At 43.7% G+C, this 18600-nt stretch overlaps 1 protein-coding gene across 12 annotated transcripts in view; it reads left to right on the plus strand.

Annotated features, from left to right (window-relative positions):
* Mtus2 (microtubule associated scaffold protein 2) overlaps positions 1 to 18600 on the plus strand; it is a 532186-nt gene that overhangs the window by 145524 nt on the left and 368062 nt on the right. For 8 of the 12 annotated variants that reach the window (XM_045154628.1, XM_045154631.1, XM_045154630.1 and 5 more), the window contains one exon: positions 8070 to 8125. The exons of the other annotated variants lie outside the window; for them this stretch is intronic. The gene's annotated coding sequence lies outside the window, so the exon portion shown is untranslated. The remainder of the gene's footprint in view (positions 1 to 8069; positions 8126 to 18600) is intronic. 12 annotated transcript variants of the gene reach the window in all.

The raw sequence follows: 18600 nt of genomic DNA on the forward strand, positions 1-18600 counted from the left end.
TCCAGAGCCAACAGGGAGCAGAAGTGTGGACTGTGGGAAGAGGGGAAAGGCAGAGGGAGCCAGGACCTGCCTGGTGGGAGAAGCATTTGCCAGCTGGTCGGAGGGAAGTGGGTGGGCTGATGGGTGATTGTTTCTGACGGCTGCCCACAGACCAGAAGCAGGGACGTGTAGCCGGGTGACATGTAGCCAACGAATCCACCAGAGCGGGGCATTTCTAGGAAGGTGCTAATGAATATTTCTTCATTAACTGCATCTTGAACAGTTCACAGCCACCTATGTCCTAGCTTATATTATGCCCGATCCTTTTTAGGACTTGGTCTGGCTGCCATACTGCTCCCTAAAAGTCCTGGTCACGCTTACTAGAAGAATGTACTGTGGCAAACTACCCATGACACAATATATGCTATTGTAATCATGTTAAGTGGTTAAACAGCACTTTAGTGCACACTTTTGTACAACCATCGCCACCCTCCATTCTGCAGAACTGTGTTCACCTTGCAGAATGGAAACTATACCCATCAAGCAGCCAAGCACCATTGCTCCTCCCCTGGCTTCCAGCAGCCACCACCACTCTTTGCCTGTGTTGTTTTGTCCTCGGGAGCTTTTACGAGGGGAACCATTCCGTGTGCTCTTTGTTTTACGGCACTGCCTTACTCTAGATTAGAATAACCCGGAACTCACTCTGTAGCCGCAAGCTGGCCTTGTACTTACCGAGAGCTTTCTATCTCAGCCTCCGGAGTCCTTGGATTAAGGGCATGTGCCCCCACACCAGGCTTGTTTTTGTATGAACATTTTGTGAGTAGCTTATTTCTGTCAGCATAACATTCTCAGTGCTCCTTTACCTCAGAGCACGTGTTAGAATTTCCTTTCTTCTCAAAGGTGAATCATACTCCATTGCTTGTGGACACTCTGTTTTGCTCATGTACTCATTCAGAGGTTGGTTATTTAAGTTCATGTTTGACAGGTTCTGACTAACCCTGCTATGGACATAGGTGCACAGATACTGCTTTGAGACTCTGATTTCAGTTTATAAGGGTAAATGTCTAGGATGGGATTCCTGAAATATGCTATAATTCTATTTTGAATATTTCTGGGAGGTACCATAATTCTGCCATAGCAGATGTGCTATTTTACAGTTATGACCAACAGTGTCTGAGGCTTCCAATGTAGCTGAATCCTTGTCAATACTTGCTATTTTCTGGTTTTGTTTTTGTAGGAGCCACCTACTAACTGTTAGGTATTCTCTTATTCAAGCTTTTATTTACATTTTCCTAATGAGCAGAGGGACTACAATAATCTTCTGTGATTATTGGCCATTTGTATACCTCCTTTGGGAAAATACCCTTTCAAGTCTTATATCCAGGACTAAATCAGGTTGTGTGCTGTTGAGATTTGGGGAATTTTATATATTCTGGGTATGAATCCCCTATTATATAGAATTTACAAGAAGGATTTTTCTATCCTATGGTTGCCTTTTTTACTATGCTGACAGTATCTTTTAAAAATACAGTTACTTGGGCTAGAGAGATAGTCTAGTGGTGAAGGCACTTGCCTACAAAGCCTAAGGACCCATGTTTGACTCTCCAGATCCCACATAAGCCAGATGCACAAAGGCAAGGCAATCACAGGGTCACACATGCCCACTAGGTGGTGCAAGTGTCTGGAATTTGATTGCAATGGCAAAGTCCCCAGCATGCCAATTCCTTCTCTCTCTCTCAGTCTCTAACAAAAATAAAAATAAAAATACACTTACTTTTAGATTCATAAAGACATTGAAACACAGTATGTCTCTTGATAAACAGAAGTTTTAAAATTTCTATGAAATCCAGTATGACTGTTCTTCCTTTTTTCTGTGCCTTTTATGTTTTGCCCAAGAAATCATTTCCAAATCCAGGATAATGAAGATCTGTTAGATCTTTGATTCATTTTGAATTAACTTTTTTAAAAAAGTTTTTATTATTTATTTATTTATTTATTAGAGACAGAGAGAGAGAGGGAGGAGAGGGGGGGGGGGAGGGAGGGAGGGAGGGAAGGAGAGAGGGAGAATGGGTATGCCAGGGTCTCTAGCCACTGCAAACACACTCCAGGTACATGCACCACCATGTGCATTTGGCTTACATGGGACCTGGAGAATTGAACCTGGGTCCTTAGCCTTTGCAGGCAAGCACCTTAACCACTAAGCCATCTCTCCAGCCCAACTTTTCTTTTTGAAGTAGGGTCTCCCTCCAGCCCAGATTTCCCCGAAATTCACTCTGTAGTCCCAGGCTGGCCGCGAACTCTCAGCTATCCTCCTACCTCTGCCTCCCAAATGCTAGGATTAGAGGTGTGCACCACCATGCCTGGCTTGAATTAACTTTTAAAAACTTTAAAAAAATATATTTATCTGGTGTGTGTGTGAGAGAGAGGGGGTGGGCATGCCTGTGCCACAGCACACATGTGGAGGTCAGAGGGCGACTTGCAGGGCATCCCTCGCCTTCTGCCTCCTTTTTAAGGCAGGATCTCTTGTTCACAGGCTCTGGGAGATGCTCCTGTTTCTGTGTCTTTTCCCCAGTGATACCACAGCTCCCAGCTTTTTTTTTTTTTTACATTATTATTATTTATTTATATGAGAGCGACAGACAGAGAGAGAAAGACAGATAGAGGGAGAGAGAGAGAATGGGCGCGCCAGGGCTTCCAGCCTCTGCAAACGAACTCCAGACGCGTGCGCCCCCTTGTGCATCTGGCTAACGTGGGACCTGGGGAACCGAGCCTCGAACCGGGGTCCTTAGGCTTCACAGGCAAGCGCTTAACCGCTAAGCCATCTCTCCAGCCCAGCTCCCAGCTTTTATGTAGGGCCTGGGGATCTGAACTCAGGCAGCTGCCTGGCAAGTTCTTTATCTGTGAGCCATCTCCCAAGCCTTGTAATTAATTTTTGAGTTTAATATTAGAAAGGGTTCCTCCTTCAGTCTTTTGCATGTAAATATGCAGTTTTCCTGGCACCCCTGTTGAAGAGACTATCGTTTCGCAATGAATGACAAAAAGCCTATCAAAATTATTTGGCCATATATGCAAATGTTCATTTTAGACGTAAGCTTATGCCATTGTTCTAATTGTGTGTACCAGCAGTACAGTGTTTTATCGCTGTAGCTTTGTAGCAAATGCTGGAATCAGAAAATATGAGTCTTAACCACTCTGTTCTTTAATTAATTGTTTTGGATGTTCAGAGTTAAATGAAATTCCATATGAATTTCAGGAAGAATTTTTGACTTATGAAAAAACATGCCTTTGATTGCATTGAATCTGGAGATAATTGTGGCTGTTGTTCATAGTGTCACAATATTATGTCTTCAATTCATGTACATGAGATAGCTTTACACTTATTAATGACTTTTAAATTTTCTTTCAGTACTGCTTTGTAATTTTCACTGTAAAAATCTTTTACCCCTTTGGCTAATTTCTAAGTGTTTTATTCTCTTGTGATATTAGAAACATAATTATTATTTACAGCTAAGGTTTTTTCACAGTTTATAGAAATGCAATGGATCTTTTGGTAGTGACTTTATAATCTATATTTCTAAATTCATTGTTAGCACCTTTCAGATGGAATATTCAGAGTGCTATGTAGTTATAAAGACATAATGTATATTATGAATATAATATGTTAGATGGACATATGATAAAGTATAAATACAAGATCTTATCATTCATGAACAGATAATGCTACTTCTTTCTTTGTATTGGGATGCCTTTTATTTATTTATTTATTTTTCTTGTCTGTTTTGCTCTAGCTAGATTACCTTGGGTACTGTGTTGAATGGAAAGAGTAAGGGCAGGCATCCTTACTTTGTTCCTGAACTAAGAGGAAAAGCTATCAAGTATGATGTTTGCAATAGAATTTTTCACATATGATTTTTATTACCTTGAAGTAGATTCCTTCTAGTATTGTTTGATGAGGTTTTTTTTTTAATCACTTTTGAATTTTGTCAAGTTCTTTGTCTGAATCAATTGAAACATTTGACGTTTTTGTTTTAAATGTGTTGTGTTGATCAGTTTTCATATGTTAGAATGTCCTTGCACTCCAGGAATTAAATTGCTATTGGCTCTGGAGTATAATTCTTTTGCTGTCCTGCTGGATTTTGTTTCCTAGTGTTTTATTGGGCACTTTTGCTCTAAAATTCTTTCCCCAGAATGGATAGTGCAATTCTGTGAGGAACCGTCAGCCTTATTATCTCGTAACTTCTGGATGATCACATAGATTTAGCAACACTGAAGTGCTGATTCCTCAATCAGTGTTATATTGCAGGGGAAAGAAATAGGAGAGAAAAAAACCCACATACACACACGTGTTTGTTTAACACATGTGTATGTTTAATGAAATAGGACCAGACACTCATGACAATTACAATCCTCATTTCTGCAATTGGTTTTGTGGCTGTAGCTGGTATTTGTAACTCCTGTAACTGTTACTTTCCCATTGCCAGGGAAAAATATCTGAAGAGAAGAAGATAAAGGAAAGGGTCCATTTTTAGCTTAAAGTTTTAAGGGGAAGTCTAACATGGTAGTCTAACATGGCAGAAGAAGTCATCCAGCATCACATCCTCACATCAGCAGTCAGGAAGTAGAGGGAACAAGTCCTTCTGGGCTTTCACACCCTCAGGGACACACTTCCTTCCACAAAGCTTCAGCTCCTGAAATTTCCACACAACCTTCTCAAACAGCGCCACCAACTGGGCATCAAGTGTTCAAGCACATGAGTGTGTAGGGGCATTTTACATTCAAATCACCACAACCATCTTCTGTCCGTTCATATTCTCTCCAGCCTCAGAAGCACCTCAGTTGGTCTCGGTTCTTTATGTGGGATGGTAACCACATGTTCATTCCTGAAGGGTTTGAGTAAGCCATGTGGCCTCTGCCCTGGATTGAGCTGTAGTTTCTCACCAGTCTTATTTTTGGGCCATGGTAACAACCATGAGAATCTCTAATGGATCTCCTGAACTCCACAATACTCGTCCTTACCTCCAGTGTGGAGGAACAGAACAATTTTCACTTGGTATTCTGGATCCATGTTGCCTGCTAACAATGGGCCTCAGGAGGCCAAAGTAGTCAGGTATAAGTCTTAGCTTCCAGTTCAAAGTCACATTTGTGGTGCCTCCTTGCAGAAGCAGTTCCTGCCCCACCCCTCTTAGCCCGCTGGACATAAGGCTTATAGGTGAGCAGAGCATATACAGTTACAGGAACACAAAGCCAAGAAAACAATGTGCTAGTCAGTCTGTGGGGGTGATACTGAGTGGTACCATTCCCATTCTCACCCCTTGAATCCAGGACCTATGAATCTTGGCTATCCAGGAAACAATACAATCTATTAGACACTGAATCAGACTGCTCCTCAGTGTAGATTTCTCTAGCTTACCTTACCTGGAGTACATTGAGCTTCTCAGATGTTTGCATTCAGCACATTCATAAACTATGGATAACTTTTGGACAATAACATCATGGCAGGAGAGTAGGAGCTGGGAGAGAAAGGCATTGAGACTCACATATGAAAGAAGCCAGTTGGCAGAGAAAAGATTTCTTTACCTGGGCTACAACAACTGAGAATGCTTGAGGTAAGCCCATGTTACTCAAAAGCTGGGGGATGTGGGTGCTGTGTAAATGACCTATAAGTCATGAGACTCCTGGCCCAACCCTTTGGGTCTATGCCTTTTCCCAGATCACTAGCCTCTTTGCATTCTCAGGAGTGATTTTTCTCTTAATATTCTTAATATCTCTTAATATCTTAATTTTATCTTAATAAACTGTCTCTGATCTTAACATGCATCCCTGGTGCAATCATTGAACCTGGGACACAAGAACCTGGTAATCCTTGGGTTCCCTTCCCCTCCACATTCTGATCTACACCTATAACAGGTGTATGGCTGCCTGCTTTGGAGATAGGGAGTGGACGATGGGCAGCTGCTGAGCTAAGCCCTGAAGTTAACTGTGGTTGACCCCTGATTATGGGATTCGGAGCAGACCATAGAGTGGGATCTGAGAGAATGCAGACAGTGGTTCCTGAAATCCCACTGAGAAAAGGTGGTGATGTTTTGGTGCTAGCTATGGAGCCATGGAGAGATAGACACAGGATCTGTTTATTGAAAGGATACCTGAAGACACTTGGTGGCAAATGGAGTGAGGAATGTGAGAGAAAAAGAGGAGTCCCTGGTGGCCATTGGCTATTTGCCTTGATAGACTGGAAGGGTGAACTTGTGGCCAGCTGTGGCTCTCAAGGAGATGGTGGGTAAGGCAGGTCTGGACAGACCTGGTGCGTGTGCGTGGAAAGGTGACTAACTTAGTTTTGAGATCTGTCAATGTACATACCGGTGTTGCGGGTGCCACGGTGGCCCCCAAACACATCCATCTTCTGATCCCTGGAAGCTAACCATATGTTACTTCATGTGGCAAGGGAATTCTGCATGACTGACGGAGGTCAGGACACTGAGATGGGGAGGTTATCCTGGCTCATCCAGGTAGGTCCAGGGAAGTTGCAGGGTCTCTGCAAGGAGTTACTACCAGAGTGTTAGAGAAAGAGAAGTGGGGACTGAAACAGAAACTGGAGGAGAAGCTCAGTAATGCCAGTAGCCTCTATGTATTTTGTGAAATCCATTTGTCAGCTGTTGAAGTACAGTGTCCTGGAGAGCGAGAAGGAACTCAGGCCTGCTAACAGACTGATTTTTAGTCCACTAAGACCCATTTCAAATTTCAGACCTCTGGAACTGTGGGATAATAAATTTTTGTTGTTTTATGCTATGAAATTGGGGTCATTTGTTATAGCGACAATGTGAAACTGATACACTGGTGATCTTACATACACTGTGTTAAGTGAGTGTCTGCAGGGCTGGGGACTAAACCTTCCTTAATGTCGACTGCTGCTCATTACTTGTCAGAACGGCAGCATTCTTTTGGCAGCCTCCACTATCTTAGCAGTGAAAATCTGGGAGCAGATTTTAGAGTAGTCTAAATGGCTTTGCCATAAGTACAGTGCAAGCTTCCTGCTCTTGAATGATGGCATCTACTCACACTGTAATTGATATAAAATATACCCATATACGGAATGCCTTTAGCTTTATGCTGAATTTTTATATGCTTTGTAAGTGGTTTCAGGTTATAATAAGATAGGGGACATTATGTTATGACTCAGAATAGGCACAAGTGAGACCCTATCTAAAAAAAGCTGGGAAGGGGCAGGGGCTTGAGTTGGTAATATAAAGGCAAATCTTTACAGCCTCACCCCTAAGTGATGGGATTTTAAAGCATTTCTGAGTGTTGACTGCAGGGCCGTGACTGATGTTCAACATGATTTGTGAAAACATCACATGACCGGCGATCTGCTCTTTCAGAAAGCAGAACATTCTATAGTAGATTTTCCAGGTTTTCTCTTATCAGAACTCAAGCTTATGAAGGCTTACTTCTTCGATAGGCTTCCATCACTATAAAAAAAAAAAAAAACAAACAACTTAATGTGGAGCATTTATTCCCCCAGTGGTGCTTGATAATGAAGCATCATTGAATTTTAGGAGGGGATAAATTTGCACATAGCAATGTGACCGAAATATTTCAAGATTTTAAGCCCAATTATGCCATTGGCTTTGCGTAAAACTTTTGTCTTCAGAATGGTAAATAATTAAAATAGGTGAGGTGCAATCACTGGCTGTTCACTCCACAGGCTCGCCCTGAGCAAGTTTGTTACTGTGGGTGGGATGGTATTTGCAAAAGTTCTTTAACATAGTTATATCCAGATTGTTGCGTGCCTAATTCTTATCAAAGCCTTTGTATATTTTAGCTGATCTTTTTTTTTTTTTTTTTCCTGTGGATTTTTTGATGTAGGGTCTCACTCTAGCTCAGGCTGACCTGGAACTCACTATGTAGTCTCAGGGTGGCCTTGAACTCAAGATGATCCTGCTATCTCTGCCTTCCAAGTGCTGGGATTAAAGGCGTGTGCCACCATGTCCGGCTTTTTAATTAATTAATTAATTAATTACTTTTAGTTTTGCTGGTCTTAATCCTCGTAAGAGCAACTGTGAGTGAAGTGCTGTTGTCATTCCCCTTTACAGATGGGCAGCGCTGAAGCATGGAGAGGTCAAGTACCTAAGTCAAGTTCACCCAGCCGGTAAGTCTGAATTCACATGCAAGGCTGCTCACTCCAGAGCCGCTGCTCTAAACTGCGCTGCGTGCTGCCTTCACTCGATTTGTCCAGCCCTGCGCTTGAGCAGACCCTTCCTTCCTTCCAGACTTTAGAAATGTAGTTCGCACAGAAAGTATGAATGGCCTTTGATTTGTTTATTGTTTTTTAAGAAGCAAGGCTCCAGGCTACTTTTTTTGTTTGTTTGTTTTTTCGAGGTAGGGGCTCACTCTAGCCCAGGCTGGCCTGGAATTCACTATGGAGTCTCAGGGTGGCCTCGAACTCACGGCGATCCTCCTACCTCTGCCTCCCGAGTGCTGCTGGGATTAAAGGCGTCCGCTACCATTCCCGGCTGCTTTTTTCTTTTTTAATTGAAAGACAGAGGGGGAGAGAGAGAGAGAGAAAGAGAGAGAGAGAGACGGGGGGGGGGTGGAGAATGGGCATGCCAAGACCTTCAGCCAGGGTAAATGAACTACAGTATAGACCCATTCACCATCTTGTGCATCTGGCTTACATGGGTCTTGGGGAATCGAACCTGGGTCCTTTGGCTTCACAGGCAAATACCTTAGCTGCTAAGTCATCTCTCCAGCTCTGTGAATGGGCTGTTAATACTTTCTGTATTGGCTCAAGTCCTCACCTCATTAGTCTGGGCCAGCTGTTCGTTTCTCCCCTACTGACTCTTGTTTGTGCTCCAGTTGACCTGGCACTACCTCACCAAATGCCATTCTTCTCGCCTAAAACTGTGGATAAACTTCCCATCTCCTGCAGGATACGAGCCTAGCTTCTTAGCATGATGTTTGTGTCACTCAATAGTCTTCGTTGTGAGCAAGAGAAACCGGTAACTTTGAACAGAAGGAGGCTGTGGCTGAGCCTTTGGGAGATGGGGCGTGGATGAGGAGCCTGATGAGAACCAGTAGAACCAGAGGGACCCGATGCTCCCCTGGGCCCAGCTGTGGTCCTGGCACCGCCTCCGCTGTGGTTGGGCCCCTGCTGCGGGTCAGAGCTGCAGCAGCTGTGACTAACTGTCTGGGGTCATCACATATCCAGGTTCACCATTATCACAGTCTTTGGGTCAGTCATGTGCTTGAGACTCAAGAGCCTAAGTGAGAGCAAATATTTTCCCAGTCCTGGCTTCCCTGGGGATGTGGAAGCCCCTCGTTTTGTTTATTTTGTTTCTTTATGGAGGAACATAGGTGCCCTGCCTTGTCCAGGACTGACTGCTGACTGGTAGGGATTTCCTTTGGTCTTAGCAGCCACCGTCCTTACCACTGTGTTGTCCTAACAGTCTTTTGTCTGTAATGCAGAAAGCACGGGCTCCCCGGCACATGCACACATGTAATTGAAAACCATCTTAGGAGACAAGTAGACGTGTGATCAGCTGGTGTTTTGTGCTGTTTTCATTTCCTGGCATGATGGTCATGATCCAGATTTAGTTAGAATTAAAAAAAAAACAATTTTTTAAAATTTTATTTAGTTTTATTTATTTGAGAGAGAAAACGAGGCAGAGAGAAAAAATGGGTGCACCAGGGTCTCTGCCCACTGCAAATGAACTCCAGGTGTATGTGCCACCTTGTGCAGACATCTGGCTTATGTGGGTCCTGGGGAATTGAACCTGGGTCCCTAGGCTTCGGAGGCACGGGCCTTAACTTCTAAGCCATCTCTCCAGCCCTTGTTTTAATTTTTTATTATTATTAAGTAGAGACTTTGTATGGGCACGTCACATGTTGGAACTGTCGTTTTCCTCCTCTCTGCCCCCACTCCACTTCATTACTGGGAATGCTGGTTTTCAGCATGGAGTTGTGAGATCAGCGGTCTGTCACTGTGGGGTGGGCAATGTCTCCGGATGTTCCCTCCTACCCTGGGGTTTTTACATTCTTCCCATTCCTTCTTCTGCAAACGTACCTGAGCCTTGGTGGGTGTGCTTTAAGTTTACTTTCGTGTTGAGCCCTCAGCAGCTTCTGGATCTCTGCGCTGGTGCGTTTCCAGTGTCCTCGGGGTCTGTCTCCGTCACCTTGGCGCAGGTTGTCAGGCTGTCCATGGAAGCAGCGCTCTTGCTCATCACACCAGTTCCTCGGTGGTTCCTCTGGGCTCTAGCTGCTTAGTTTGAAGCTTTTCCACTGCATTCTCTGTAGCATATTCATTATACTTTAGTAAGTAGTGGCACCCAGGAAATGCTTCTTTGTGCAATAGACAAATTTTTGTATAATTTTATTTCTTAAGTGAATGAAAAGTCAGTCCTCAAAATTTGGCATTTATGACTTTGACAACAAAGTAGGCAAAAAAAAAAAAAAAAAAGTCCCGACACTGAGAAGACTGAATATACTGTGTAATCAAAGACAGCATTTTGTAGTTTTCAAACAGAATATCAGATTGTGTTGTCAGAATTACCTCATATAATACTTCCCTGTGTTTACCTGCATTGCTTGTCAGAAATGTTAAATCACTGGAAGTTTGATAAAAGTGGTAGACTTTAATTCTTGTTTCTTTATATTAAACAGTAATGTTTTCTTTCAGCAACTATGAATGAGAATCTCTAGATTAGGCCCTTTGCTGGGTCTCAGGAAGGATTTTTGAGGTAGCTAGGGCTGGAATCTTGGTGTCTAGGAGCTTAAAGTCCAGGAGAAAAAGCCAGATATGGTGTAGAGATGCAGGCCTGTAGTTTCATATGTTTGGGAGCTGAATGTGGGCGATTGTGAATTCAAGGCTAGCCTGGGCTACATTGTGAGACCCTTATCTCATGGAAAAAAAAATAAAATGTGTGTAGAAGATTGCTGTACCAAGTAGAAAACAGTAAGGATGGTGAGAGAAGAATGAGATGCGGAGGAAGTGATTGAACATGAGGACCCAGTGCCAGATGAGTTGTGTGGAACAAAGAAGGACATCACAGGCTGTAAGAGGTCCCAGCCAGTCACCTGTGGTCCATCAAGATGCAGATGAAGTGCATAGGCTTACAGATAACAGGACCCGTCTACAGGGAAAATTTCTATCTTAACACTTGTTTAGCTCTTTCCTCCAAACATTGCCTCCTAGGAGGAAGGAAGGGCAGAAGACACAGGAAGTAAGCAGAATATAGGTGACTCATTAAGAAAACTGAACTTGGGCTGGAGAGAGATGGTTTAGTGGGTAAGCGCTTGCCTGTGAAGCCTAAGGACCCCGGTTCGAGGCTTGATTCCCCAGGACCCACGTTAGCCAGATGCACAAGGTGGCGCACGTATCTGGAGATCGTTTGCAGTGGCTGGAGGCCCTGGCGCGCCCATTTTCTCTCTCTATGCCTCTTTTTCTCTCTGTTGATCTCAAGTAAATATATAAAAATAAACAAAAAAGTAAAGAAAGAAAACGGAACTTGCCAGGCTTAGTAAACTCTTGAAAGAGTCATAAGGCTTCGCCCCAAGGTTGCAGATGCACAGTAGTGACTGGGGAGAGGAGATTCAGACGAGCAGAGCCGCTGCGAGTTGTACAGGGTGCCCCAAGGGTGCAGCTTTCTTTTTTTTTTTTTAATATTTATTGTTCATTTTTATTTATTTATTTGAGAGCAACAGAGAAAGAGGCAGAGACAGAATGGGCGTGCCAGGGCCTCCAGCCACTGCAAAGAAATTCCAGACGCGTGCGCCCCCTTGTGCAGCTGGCTAACGTGGGTCCTGGGGAATCGAGCCTTGAACTGGGGTCCTTAGGCTTCACAGGCAAGCGCCTAACCGCTAAGCCATCTCTCCAGCCCGGTGCAGCTTTCTTGACTTACCAGGCATGCCGGGGTGAGCTGCTCAGTGGTGTGACCGCTATGCTGCTGTAGCTAATCCCTCGCTCACACTCCTCTAAGCAACCCCAACAAACTCATGGGCTCCCTGGGTGGGATGGCTTCTTGGCTGTGTTTTTGGTGCCCTATGTGGGATGGACAGACATTTGTGGACATCTTCCCCAGAAAGGTGACCCAACAGCACCTCATTGTTCTCAGCACCTGGGCCACCTTGGCACCAGAGCAGAGATCTGCGCATACCTAGGGAGTGGATTCATCTTGGTTTGGAAGCAGAGCTCCTGTGAAGATGAACAGAGCACCATGTGATGGCAGATGTGTCCCGCCCAGACCTCGGCCAGTCCGGCCTGAGAGGCATGGCTGGACTCTGGCCGAGTGCTGGTCTCAAAGCTAAACTGGGGTGAGGGCTCAGACATGGCTTGGGCCGTAACACTTGCCAACCCCAAACTGGAAATGGCACATTTTTCATCTGTGAAGTCAATTAAGGTTTGTTAACTGACTGTAAGGTGAAATTTCTAAGGCTGGAAGTTCCAGAGAGAAGCCCAGTTCTTTGGATAAAGCAGGATGGGGGGGGGGGGCATGAGGCACACTCAGTAAACAACAAAGACAGGGAAACGTAAATGCCACAATAGAGGCGCAGGCCGAGAAGGTGTAGCTCTAGCCATGTGCAGCGGTATGATTGAATTAGGTGAAGTGTGGTCTGTCTGGTACCCTCTTGAGTCATGTATGGCAGTAGGATTGAATAGACACAGTATGGTCTCTCTGTTACTCAAGATATCGGTATCTTGCAACTCTGATTCTTCTTAATAAAATCAACCCAGGAGTATTAGCCTAGCGCATTGCATTAATGGAAGCGCTGAGTGTGCTAGGAGAGGCCTGAGCCCCAAACCTGCTCTCCAGGAACATGCGCCGTGGACATAATGCTGAGAAGGAACAAAATTATTTCACACGCCTTTCCAAAATGGAGCTATTTTTATATCCTGGCAGATGGCCCCGTAGTAACAGTTTGTTTCTTTGCTGACTATAGTCAATTCTTTTAAAGATGAGATCTGTTTTAACGACACTTTCCCAACTCCCTTATTATATACCTAGGCCATCTCTGGAACGGAGGTTAAATATTTGTCCTGGTGTTGCTGGGCACACAAGCTCTAAAGTGGCACGGAGGCTGTGCCATGCTTGGAGAGCCGGTGAGCATGGGAGCAGAGGGAGAGCTGGGGTTGAGGAGGGGCTGAAGAAAGGGCCAGCTCCCTGGGGACGGTGCTCCAAGCTGTTCCAGAAAGAGAGGTGGTGTGCTGGGAACAAGCGGTACCAGGACTCATTCGCACTTCTGTGGGCATGATTCTCGCCCGAGGCCGGAACACCCTTGTTGCAAGTAGTTGGCGCCTATTTCTTTTCCGTTTGTTTGTTTCTTAACTTTTTGTAATTGGTAATTTTCATACATGTAAATGATACATTTTTTATCCTAATCTCCTCCTGGTACAGTCTCCTGCTCCCCTTCACACATTCACCTTTCACTGAACCCCCTTTCTGTCCAGTTTGTCCTTCTTCTATTTTAATGTGTTTTTTTTTTTTTTTCTCCCTCCTCCACCATCCATGACAAAATGTTGATGGGCCCAATGTGGTGCAGGTTTTCGTGATGCAGTGGTCACTTCCATGCCTGGAAGAGAAAGAGAGACTTCCGAAGCACTCTTCCTCACTCTCTGGCTCTTGCATTCTTTCCTCTCCTCTTCCTCAATGTTCCCCGAACCTTGAAGTGGATGATAGACACGTCTTGTTCAGCACTGAGCACTCAATAGTCATTTATTCTTAGCATTTTGACCAGTTTTGAGTCTCCAGTAGTCACTGCCAAGTGCAAAATGAAGCTTCTCTGACCCAGAGCGAGAGCAGCCCTAATCTATGGGCAAGGTAATAAATATCTAGAGGGAAGTGTGATGGGTACCACGTGACTATTTAGCCAGACAACAGGAGTAGCTTTCCTCCGAGGGTCCGTGACCTGCTTGGCTGTAGACTTCTGACTCGGTTTTCAGTACCAGGCATCAGTTCCCTCAGCTGAAGCCGATCTCAAGTCCACTAGAGCAGTAGTAGCCATACCTTGTCTGGCTGGTTGCCTGCTGCTGGGAAAACCCACTGATGGGTTTTCTCCCCCAGTAGGTGGCATAGAACTTTTCAGCACTGTGACGGCTAGCCAGCAGGGATGAGCTTCCAGATCAGTTCCCTCTTGTTTTCTAAGTGAACTGTAGCCAAAGCCTGACACACCTATTTATTTTTTATATTTTTAATTTTTATTTATTTTTTATGACAGAGTAAGAGAAAGAGAGAGAGGGAGATGACAGAGAGAGAGAGAGAGAGAGAAAATGGGCACTCCAGGGCCTCACTGTAAATGAGTTTCAGTTGCATATGGCTTATGTGGGTTTGGGGAATTGAGCCTGGGTCCTTAGGCTTCGCAGGCAAGCTTATAAACCACTAAGCAACCTCTCCAGCCCTATACCTATTTCTTTCTTTTTTTTTTTTTTTACGGTTTTAAAAAAAATTTATTTTCTATACCTATTTCTTAACATGTGACATAATGCTGCCATTTATTTAATACCCACCAGGTAAGGGGTGTTTTTTTTTTTTTTTAAATTTTTCTTAGTCCTTATAGCCACAAGCTATAGTTATTGACATAAATAGTTTTATTGACATTCAGGCAAAGAAACAGGAGAGATTAGTGAGGTAGCACATAGGCTCTTTGTCCCTGACTTGTGTTCATGGTGGTCAGTGTGACAACATTCTGAGAGTCCTAACAATAGGAAGACGGTTTTGATCTTTAAGGCATGACGTAGGAGATACTTTTCTTCATAGCCTGTTACCTGTTACAGCCTGCTGAGTCGTTCAGCACCACCACCACCACTCCACAGGCAACTGGAAACATCTTAAAGTTCCTTCCTAGGTGTCAAAAGATAAAGCTTTCCTGCGACATTGTTAATCTAGCTCAGATTTTTTTTTGAGAACCCTCCTTTTGTTGTACTGAGGGACAGAAGCAAACAGTATCTTCTGTCTCTGGCTCCGCTGCTGCGGCAAGGGTCCTACTCTGCTTAGAATAAACCTGAGGCTCCCCCTGATCAGTTTCAGAATCAGAAGTCCTGCCATTTCAGCAAGAAAATCTAACCTGTGGACTTTCCAGGAATCCAATACAATGAGCTCCAAGATCCCTGAAGTTTTAAATTTCAGTTGAAACTGGAATGTCCATCTTTATAATGAGTTTATGGCTCTAGTCCTTTGTGAAAAGAGTCTAAATCTTTTCACTTTGAAGTTTCCTTTTTTTTTTCTGTAAGAAAATGGTGATATAATTTTTTCTTTAACTTTTATTATAGCAATAAAACTTATAGTAGGAAACTGTCTCCCTGTGTCTGTTGGCCACGCCCTTCTCCCCAGAGGCCATAGGTTTTAGACAATCATGCTGCATTTGACAATGTGTTCTATTTGCTTTTCTTGGTTTTGTAAATAAAGTTTTAAAGTTTTTATTTTTATTTATTTATTTGAGAGGAAAGGAGAAAGGGAGAAATGAAGGGAGAGAAAAAAAGGGAGAAAGAATTATTTCACCAGGGCCTCTTGATACCATAAACGAATTCCAGATGCATGTGCCACTTTGTGCATCTGGCTTTACGTCGGTATTGGGGGATTGAACCTAGGCCATCAGGCTTTGCAAGCAAGTTTCTTTAACCACAGAGCTACCTCTCCAGCCTTGTAATTCAATTTTTTTATGAGAGAGAGAATTGGTGCAGCAGGGCCTCCAGCCACTATGGTCGAACTCCGGACATATGGCCCATCTTGTGTGCGTGTGCGACCTTGCGCACTTGCATCACCTTGTGCGTCTGGCTTATGTAGGATCTGGAGAGTAGAACATGGGTCCTTAGGCCTCTCAGAAAACTGCCTTAACTGCCAAGCCATCTCTCCAGCCCCCTGTAAATCAATTTTTTAAAATTTTTTTTATTTATTTATTTGAGAGCAATAGACAGAGAGAGAAAGACAGAGGGAGAGAGAGAGAATGGGCACGCCAGGGCTTCCAGCCTCTGCAAACGAACTCCAGATGCGTGCGCCCCCTTGTGCATCTGGCTAACGTGGGACCTGGGGAACTGAGCCTCGACCCGGGGTCCTTAGGCTTCACAGGCAAGCGCTTAACTGCTAAGCCATCTCCCCAGCCCAGTAAATCAATTTTTGATGTCTGCAGTTAACCCTTCATCACGATGCTGGAAATTCTTACCGCACACCCTCCTGTCAGACCTCCAAAGTTTGGAAAGTCAGCTTTAACTGCATGGCGTGACTTCACATGCACTTGGTTGAGGATCTCCCTGGTGTGCTGTGGTGATTCGTTTCTTTTCTCATTCTGCTTTTCTGGTCAGATTGTCCCACGTAGGCTGATAAATGCCACACGGAGAGGCTGTTGCTCACTGCCGCTGGCCAGTCATCTCCTCTTCCTCTCCGCTGCCATTGCTGATTTTGTCCCTGTGTGCACCTCTTTGCTGCTTACTCAGCAACTCCTGATTGCATTTAGCCTTTTTTTTTTTTTTAATTTTGGTCCATCTGCCCTAGCTCCTAACGTCACACCTTGCCCTCTGTTGGTTTTCATTTATGCCGCCATTTTGTGGATATATACTGTTCGTAACCTCAGGAAATACACATATGCATTCGTGTGCCAAATAACTGACCAGTATATATGCTCCTGTGAGGTCTGTTGCTCCAGCTTTGCACATATGCATAAGTAGGTATGAGCCCCCAAAGGGTGTGTGTACCTTAAACTGAAATTATTATCCTTGGATGATTTAGAAAGGTCAGGAATGACTGTGCATCAGAATCCATTTCACACACAGTCAGGCATTGCAAAATAGCATTTCTGTCAGTGGCAGACCATGCATGTATACTGTGGTGGTTTCCTGAGGTCATCTCACTTTGTTACATTGTGGTAGTTTTAGCTCTTTGATGTTTCACAGAAGGATGGAATCAACTAGTGATGTATTTGTCAGAACAAATCTGTTGTTATGTGACACATGAATGGATTTGAGTAATTTTATATTTTGAGCACATTTATATGGACTTTCTTGAGGATAGTTTAGCAAGGTATTGGAATTCAGGTAAAAATCATGATTACTTGAAGTGTTATCATAGCACCCCTGATTTCAGGTACTCCTTTTTTACCATACAAAAGTATGTTGCTGATAGGATAACATTTATTTGTGATCTGTCTTCTCTCTTTGAGAGATTTAGGACCATCTCAACATCCCTGGGGCACTGAGATCACTTGATGCTATGCTTTGCAATGTCCCAATTTTCAGGCCCTTAACAGACCACTTAAAAATGGAGGTCATGTCTTTCTGGGTTGAGGATGGTTTGGTTTTGTTTCTTTGATGATTTCCCCTCCTGTTATCCCCTGCCCCTTTGCCTGTCTGCTAGGATTTACAGCTCTTAGGTTGATATTGCAATTATTTTATCTTCTCATTATTGATTTCTCCTAAGAAGTGTTCTAATTTATGTGAGATATTCTATGCTATATCTCTGAAGCCCTTATGTGGACTGATTTTTGCATATTAATTATGATAACTTTAATTTTTCTGTTCATTAAATCAAATCAATTTTCTGTTACTTTCTGCACTGTCTTACACTTGTTTTATGGATCCTTTCCTCCTCCTCTCTCTCCTAATTAATTTGAATTTTAAAGAATTTTCTTCCAAGTTTCAGCTGGAATGTAAATAAAAAAGGCACTTCATCTAGCCATCTAGCAGATTATTACTCCACAATATAAAGGAACAAACTCCTGATACATGTAATAAATGCAGGCTACACTTAGGCCAATCGATCAGGGCTGTTCTCACTTTTGCTCAGCGAAGCTTCTTTTTGGGAAGACTCAAGATTCACTGAAGTGATGAGAGGAAGTAACAGCTGACTGCTCAGCGCCGGATGAGACAGCTCTGTCACCCCGGCCAGGGCTCAGGGAGCACTGAGGAGGAGACAGTGGAAAGAATATTAGTGCCTCTCTCACCACTGCTCAGAGAAGTTTCTTTTTGGGAAGGCTGTGGATTCTAGGGAGACTCAAAGCTCACCAAGGTACTGAAAATGAGAGGCTGTTGAGAGCTCAGTGATATATAAAATGTCTCTATTACTCCAAAGGCCCAGGGAACGTTGCAGAAAAGCTGGGAGAAAGAATGTAAGAGCCACAGGGTGGGGAGAAGTACTTTGGGACAGTATTTTCCAGACAGGAAGTGAGCAGTTCATTCAGGACCTCATATTACTACCTCCACAAGGCCTGTGCAATACTGAGTCCATCACCATTTCGACGTAGAGGATAGATGAGGTCAAAAAGAATGAGACATCAAAACAGGACTTCTTGCAGAGATGAGGGGTTTCATTGGAATGGTGTTGGTGTTTGGAGAAGGGAACAACAAGAAAAGATAATAAGAGGGGATTATGATCAAATTATAGTATGTTCTTGCATTAAAATTCTTAATAAAAAGGAGAGAGAATGATAAGCTCAATGCTGATCTTATGGGCATAGAACCTTGATTTTCTTCCCCACTCTGCCTACTTACTTTTCATAGCACTCAAATAAAATCTTTTTGCATTCTAAAAAATGTCTTGGAGGGCTGGAGAGATGGCTTAGCAGTTAAGGAATTTACCTGCAAAGCCAAAGGACCCGCGTTCAATTCCCCAGGACTCATGTAAGCCAGATGAACAAGGGGGT

Source organism: Jaculus jaculus, chromosome 7 (assembly GCF_020740685.1).
Source record: "Jaculus jaculus isolate mJacJac1 chromosome 7, mJacJac1.mat.Y.cur, whole genome shotgun sequence".
Lineage (NCBI taxonomy): Eukaryota > Metazoa > Chordata > Mammalia > Rodentia > Dipodidae > Jaculus > Jaculus jaculus.